Source organism: Halichoerus grypus, chromosome 2, assembly GCF_964656455.1.
Source record: "Halichoerus grypus chromosome 2, mHalGry1.hap1.1, whole genome shotgun sequence".
NCBI lineage: Eukaryota > Metazoa > Chordata > Mammalia > Carnivora > Phocidae > Halichoerus > Halichoerus grypus.
In genome coordinates, this window is record NC_135713.1 from 152644370 (window position 1) to 152651230 (window position 6861).

Genomic DNA, 6861 nt, shown 5'->3' on the forward strand with positions numbered 1-6861 from the left:
CGCAGCCCAGGCCTGGTACCCTCAAACAGAGGCACTGTTAGGAAAGAGATGTCCAGGAAGAAATTTCCCGCTGGGCAGGGGAAGGACAAGACCGATGGAGTGGCTGGCCTGTTATTTCTTTGTTCCCCCCGCCCCCCACCCAATAATCTGGAAGCAGCAAAAATGCACGCGGCTCCAGGCTTCTAGTGACATTTGAGAAGTCTGGAGAACATTTGTATTTAATTAATTAATCAGTTGCTACGTATAATAATGATCAATTCTTGCTACACCCTTTCCAATAAACAATCTTTATTGCTCCAAATACATTTTCTGAACAAGAACTCGGAGCTGCTCGTGAACGATTTGCGCTGGGATACCTAAAATATCTATGAGATTAAAGGCGTCACTATTGGTTGATCTGACAGAAACATTAAAGATGCAATAGAAATTCCTAAATTTGAAAAACAAATTCCTCAACTTGTATTTTAGGAGAAAATTCATACACTTTGGGAAAAGCAAAACGACAGGGGCACTGAGGTTTGTATTTTTCTAATATAAAGAAACGAATTTTTTTTCCCCTTTGCCCGAAAAATAGCAACGCAGATCTAGATATAGAAAATTACAACCTTCCGTGACCCCGACGTGATTTGAACACGCAACCTTCTGATCTGGAGTCAGACGCGCTACCGTTGCGCCACGAGGCCTTTCCGAGTCCGCGGCGGCCGGGATCCCGTGAACAGAGCTATCGTCAGCGACGAGGGGCGGAGCTAAATCCCAGGCCCCTCCCCTAAGGTTCTGCCCGCGTCACTTTCAGAGCTGCGCGTGGACATGTAGGAATGGACCCTCCCTCTGTGGGCAAAATGTGCTTAAGGGCACTTGGCGTAAAGCCCAACTCTTTAACCTTGGGACACACGGAGCTCGCTCAACGGAGGAGCAACTGGTGTGTTTGGGACTTATTTCTGGGGGTGACAAAGCCATCGCGGTGTCGCTGCAGTCCTGGTCCCTCCGCCCCCCGACCCCGACCAATAGATGCTTCCCCGCCTCTGCCAGTGACTCAGCGCCTTCACTTCGGTCCCCTGAACCTCGCTTTCTCCTGTTCCGGCTGCGCGCGGTCAAGCGCAGTCTCTCGCGGGGCGACCAGGGTCACCTCGTTCACGGACTCGCGTCATTGAGGCCACGTGCCTGCGCATGTATTGAAGCCCCAGCGTCGGAACCACGCGTTTCAAGCCGGCGTTGGTGGTATAGTGGTGAGCATAGCTGCCTTCCAAGCAGTTGACCCGGGTTCGATTCCCGGCCAACGCAGTGGTTCTTACTTTTTAAAAAAAAAAAACCAACTTTTCACTCACTCCGGGATCGCCCCTCTGCCGGGACCCCGTTGCCGATGCACAACGAGCACCGAGGGCTGCACGCCCACCGGAGCCCACGAGCGCGCGTCCAGTCGCGGAGAGAGCGCTGCGCCGGCTTCGAGCGGTCCTGTCCGGCTGTGCGCCTGTCATCGCCGGCGAACGCGTCTCATCAGCACATTCATTGAACGGAGGGGACAAATGGCTCATTCCGCCGCACATTTAAATGCAAGTTGCTTGAGGCGAAACACAAACTCGAACTTTCGGAATGTGAGCCCGAGAGTCAGGACCAACTACCCTTTACCTTCTCCCTTCCCTTTCTTCCTTCTTTTTAAGGAAAACCTCCGTCCCACGCCCGGGGCCGGGTACTTCGCTGTGAGTAGGATTTATCACAGGATGATAGAAAAAAGCAAAAGGCACCGTGCTTCTCCCCGTCGGGGAATCGAACCCCGGTCTCCCGCGTGACAGGCGGGGATACTCACCACTATACTAACGAGGAAGGAGCTAGAAGAGACGCTCTCCGGCTCGGGGATGTGGCATCTTAGCCGCGCTCGCCGGGGCTTCCGTCCCGCCGACCGCTGGAAAGGGCCCCCCGGAGCCCCGCGCACGCTCTGGACCGCCCCTGAGCGACCCGGAGACGCGGCGAAACCCGGCTGTGATAGTCCCGCCCCGTTCCATCCCAGTCCCCCACAGCTCCAGCCGGCCGCCGGGGACCGGCGCAGAGCGCTCAGAAGCGGGGCGGGAACGGGAGGCGCTGGCCCCGCGTCCGCACCTGCCTGCGCTCTCCCTGCCGGCTCCCCGGCCGGGCTGCGCGCCGCGAGCTCCCTCCGGCCACCGGGCTGTGCGCTCGGAACAAAAGAGCTGCCAGCGCCCCAGCTCCAGGCTCTCGGCCAGCTGCACGGGCTTCGCAGGGCGGCCTGCGCGGCGCCGCGCCGTTCCTTCCACCAGCGCCTGAGGCGCTCGGGTCTCCGCCAAAACCGAAGCCGGGCTCGTCCGGGATTTGAACCCGGGACCTCTCGCACCCGAAGCGAGAATCATACCCCTAGACCAACGAGCCGACGTGAAAGTACGCTCGCGGACGCCTTTAGAGGTCGTACTAGGCCTCCTGCGGCCTTAGGGCCACGGCTCCGCGGCGGAACCCGGCTGGCGCGCGCGCGGGGACCACCGGCCCCAACGCCGCGCACTCCCGAGCCGGGTCTGGGAATCTCCGCTCCCGCCCGCGAACTCCGGCTCCTCCCAGGAAATAACGTCGGGGAAGTAGGAGGGAGTGGTCTCGGCCTCCTCCGCACCCCGCGCAGCCCTCCAGGACTACCCTGAGCACCCAGGTTCCCACTCCCTGTGGTCACTGTCTCGGGGCCACTGCATAACCTGGGGTCCCGACTCCTCCCGCCTGCGCCCGCCGTCCTCGGACCCAGTCCTCTGGCGCAGAGCTTTGAAGATAGGCGGTGGAGTCGCATGGTTGGGGACAATGAATGAGTCCTGAGGTTCCTAGGTGAACACCTGCCCCTCCCTCTGTCCCCGCACCTGTCCATCCTCCTGGAGCGACTAGCAGGTCCAGTACCCAGGCAAGGGAGTAACTCCCGGGGCCAAGAGGACCCCCCGAGGAGGAGTCATTGAGATGAATGGGGGCGGGGCGGAGTAGGGGACAGACTTTCCAACCTGCGTGATTGGGGCGAGGTGCCAGGTCTGGCGTCCAGGGACCGTCTGATGCTTAACACCCCTACCAGCAATGGTTCCAGGACCTCCCGCCTGTACGATCAGGTTACCCCTACCCTCCCGTCTACCCTCCGCTCTCCACTTACCTCCTAGGATGGCCGGGAAGGAGACCCTCCTCCCTGCCGCCTAACACCCCCAAAAGGTAAGGGGCTCCGAGGCAAACGCCCGCATGAGTGTGGTCTGAGGCCAGGCCACCGGAGTTTCCCGGGCTCGGTGAGCCTCTAAATTCTTAATACACTCACCACGCTCTCACTTTGGGGCTGCCCGGAGTCCTGGCAGGACCTGGTGGGGTCAGCGGCCCGCCACCTGTTCTGCCTTCCCGCTGCTCAGTGCCTGCTCTGGGGAGTTCTCCCAGCAGGGTCTGACCAGCCACGGCCCTCGACCTTCCGGTAGCATCTCTGGGCTGAACCATTTCGTCCCACCTCCCAATCGGGTGATTTGTGGGGCCTGGTCCTTCCTAATACCCAAACCACAGATGCTTTGGTGGGGAGACTTCAATGAAGGGTTCAACACGTTGCCTTTTCTTTCCCAGGTGTCCTTGGCCAGACAGTGGGGGAGGACAGTAGAGAGCAGCCCATCATCCTTTCCTGTCTGTGTCCCAAGCCTTTTCAGGGGGCTGAAGGGCTCAGGGCTGGTCTTCTGGCGTCTCCCTCCTCCTTACTCTTTTGCAACTTCTGTCTCCTCCTCTTGGGCCCCAGCTTTCCCCCCAAGTCTCTAGTTACCAACCACTCTCTTACCTGGGCTCAGGCACCTAATCTGCACAGAGGTGGAGTCCTACCTCCCTCACAGAACACGATGAAAGCTGTCCTCCTTTTCCCTAGAGAAACGCATGAGATGTCAGAGAGTTCACAGATACCCTGAAGCCCCATCCACCGGCCCCACTTTTAGAATCCAAGAACAAAGGTGAAAACTGATCACTATTTAAGTTTGGTGTATTTTACAGTTCAACAAGAGTCAAAGCTTTACACTGCAAGACCGAGTTCTAAGGTATAACTTTGGGTAGTCCCAGTTGTTTGAAAAAGATTGGGTGGGAAAGAGTGAAAAAAATATTCTTGGGGAATTTGAGTTGGTGACACCCCTTGCCCCCAGCCCTTCTCTAAAGTAGAACCCAGGCATCGTCCTGAATTTCTCCCTCTTTTTCAGACTTCACATCCTATCATTTACTGAGTCCTCCTGTTTTTGTTTTTGTTTTGTTTTTAATCTTAAATATGCCTTGAATTCAATCCCTCCTTTCCATCTCTTCCACAACTGCCCTGGTGCAAGGCTTTGACATTTCCAGAACCACCCCCTGTCTACACACACACACACACACACACACTCTCTGATCCCTTGTGCTATTATTCTTTTATGTAGCATTGATCTAGCATATGATATAATTTAATTTTTAAGACAATTTTGTAGTGTTTGTTGCTCCCTGCTCTATTCCCAGGATCTAGATCAACAGCCTGGACACAGTAATAGTTGTTTCCTAGAACATAGGGCAAATTTCCACGTGATCTTCCAGACTTAGTTCACCTCCTCCAGAGAGCCTCCCCTGACCACTCACTACTCTCAGGCCCCATGAGATAGCCCTTCTCCATGTTGTCAAGCTCCCTGTTCCTGCCCTTTGTGCACTGGGTTGTGATTTCCTCTTCCTTTCCAGGAGCTCTTGGAGAAAAGGGGCTGTGCGGGCACAGCAGGCAGCCCAGGGCGTGGCACAAACCTGGTCTCCATGGTGGGCATCTTGACCTGCCATCTCGAGACAGCAATTCCTTCAAGACAACACTTCTGTTCAGACATCTTAGAATGGTGGCCCCATCACAGGACACTATCTAGATCTTTCTGCCTGTCTTCCAGGAAGGTTTAGGCCCTGCCAAGTGCCTGTAGGTCCTCCTTCTTGCCGCTTCCCTCCACAGCGTTTCCTGCACCCTCACCAGCCCGGCTTCAGTGCTCCCTTCCACACCCGACTCTCTGGAGACCCCACTGGGAATGAGGTCTCTTCTGCTCCCGCCCTGTCCACGTTCGTGGCCCCAGCCCTTCAGCACCCTCTCGGAGGAAACCAGACCACCGGGTTTCTCTGCTAACTCCTAACGCCGACTGCCAGCTAATAGAGACCGATGAAGGTGACTATACGTGAAGGAACTGCACCACACCCTCCAAATTCTTTCTAATAAAAAAAATTAAAAACATATTATATATACATATATGATTTTGAGGCCCCAAACCAAAGAAATATAATGAAGAACCAAACAAAACAAACCGACTCAGGCGCCCGGGGACGTCCTCCCACGGGGTTTTGGGGTAGCCCACTCTCCCGGCCCCAGGGCAGAAGCAGGTGCTCAAAGACGTAGGCCTGGTCGGGGGGCGAGCTTTTGCAGCAGTGGTCTCCAAGCACTGGCAGCTCGTGTCTGCAGGAAACCTGGGCGCTCTGAGGGCGGAACGGGGACCCTTGCTGCTCCAGTATAAAAACACTTGATAAATCCATTAAGGAATATAGGTTTAGTGACAAAACGCAAGAAATGCTTTCGCAGGTTTGAATAAAGGCACCGCTGGGATTCGAACCCAGGATCTCCTGTTTACTAGACAGGCGCTTTAACCAACTAAGCCACGGCGCCAAAGACACCAGGAACGCTTCCGGAGCCGCACTACAGGAATAGAGCGCTCGGAGCTCGGCCGCAGCCACTGCCGACTTCTCTAAAACCCAGGTTTGCAAAGCAGCTGGATTTGACATCACGCACCCACCCCTGGGGTCCCCACATTGTCTAAAGGAATACACCAAAGACAGAAGTGCTGGGTTGGGGAAGCCCCAGGGCGGGGCAGGATTCCTGAGACCCGGGCTTTCTGCGGGATCAGTCTCCGACCCTGGACAGGAGGTACGCGGCCGGGACGTCGGAGAAGAAAAAGCATGCGTAGTCGGCAGGATTCGAACCTGCGCGGGGAGACCCCAATGGATTTCTAGTCCATCGCCTTAACCACTCGGCCACGACTACACCGGCGAGATCGGGTGCTTCGTCCTTAGCCTTTCTTAGTTCTCGTGCCCTGCAGACACTCCACCCCCTAAATTACTCGGGGTCCCAGGGCCAGGAGAGCGGCAGGTGCCGGCAGCACCGGGGAGACTCGGGGGAGACTCGGGGCCGCCCCCCCCCCCGCCTGTCTGGGCTCCTCGGCCCGGAGCTTGCCCTGTCTCCCACCGCCTCCAACAACACGTTCCCGGGGAAGCTTCCCTCCGCCCCAGCCCGGGGACCTCCCTCCCAAGCCATGGAGTGTGCTAGCAGTTTAGGTTTTGAGAAGCGGTGGGTCTGACGCCGTCTGTGATCAAAAGTCAAATGGCTCCGCACAGAAAGTCCTGGGTTGTAAACAGCAGGTGCGCGCTAAAAAAAAAAACAAAAAAACCGAAAAACCGGAACGTGGCCCGTACGGGGATCGAACCCGCGACCTTGGCGTTATTAGCACCACGCTCTAACCAACTGAGCTAACCGGCCAACTGTGGGAACCACTTCCCTCAAATCTCTACATACGTATCAGTACAGGCAAGACCACTTTGATAGCCACTGAAGCGCGACCCAAAGCCTTCCCAAATACAAACTAGAACTGACCCCTACTGGCCAGGAAGGAATGCCCTCTGAGCGTCTCTAAGAGGCGTGACTCGGCTGTAGCTCTCCAGCTAGCGAGCAGCTCCCAGGGAAGAAATAGAACACGGGCCAGACGCATGATCATCGCCCACAAATACTCCTGCAACTCCTGATTCTGTGGGTTCGGATTCCGGAATTCCTGCCGGATCTGCCTCGGGCCTGGCCCGGGAGAAGCCCACGGCACTGACTCGGGGTCCCCGGCACATGCGCCC

General features: G+C 56.6%; 7 non-coding genes across 7 annotated transcripts; 1 reads left to right on the plus strand and 6 right to left on the minus strand.

Moving 5' to 3' along the window:
* Positions 1 to 611: 611 nt before the first annotated feature.
* On the minus strand, positions 612 to 683 carry TRNAW-CCA (transfer RNA tryptophan (anticodon CCA)). Its single transcript has one exon. It is a non-coding gene; the product is annotated as a tRNA-Trp (tRNA).
* Positions 684 to 1209: 526 nt separating this feature from the next.
* TRNAG-UCC (transfer RNA glycine (anticodon UCC)) lies at positions 1210 to 1281 on the plus strand. The gene has a single exon. It is a non-coding gene; the product is annotated as a tRNA-Gly (tRNA).
* A 468-nt stretch (positions 1282 to 1749) lies between these two features.
* On the minus strand, positions 1750 to 1821 carry TRNAD-GUC (transfer RNA aspartic acid (anticodon GUC)). Its single transcript has one exon. It is a non-coding gene; the product is annotated as a tRNA-Asp (tRNA).
* A 486-nt stretch (positions 1822 to 2307) lies between these two features.
* On the minus strand, positions 2308 to 2379 carry TRNAP-CGG (transfer RNA proline (anticodon CGG)). Its single transcript has one exon. It is a non-coding gene; the product is annotated as a tRNA-Pro (tRNA).
* Positions 2380 to 5558: 3179 nt separating this feature from the next.
* Positions 5559 to 5632, minus strand: TRNAT-AGU (transfer RNA threonine (anticodon AGU)). The gene has a single exon. It is a non-coding gene; the product is annotated as a tRNA-Thr (tRNA).
* A 293-nt stretch (positions 5633 to 5925) lies between these two features.
* On the minus strand, positions 5926 to 6007 carry TRNAS-AGA (transfer RNA serine (anticodon AGA)). The gene has a single exon. It is a non-coding gene; the product is annotated as a tRNA-Ser (tRNA).
* A 418-nt stretch (positions 6008 to 6425) lies between these two features.
* Positions 6426 to 6499, minus strand: TRNAI-AAU (transfer RNA isoleucine (anticodon AAU)). Its single transcript has one exon. It is a non-coding gene; the product is annotated as a tRNA-Ile (tRNA).
* Between the last annotated feature and the right edge of the window lie 362 nt (positions 6500 to 6861).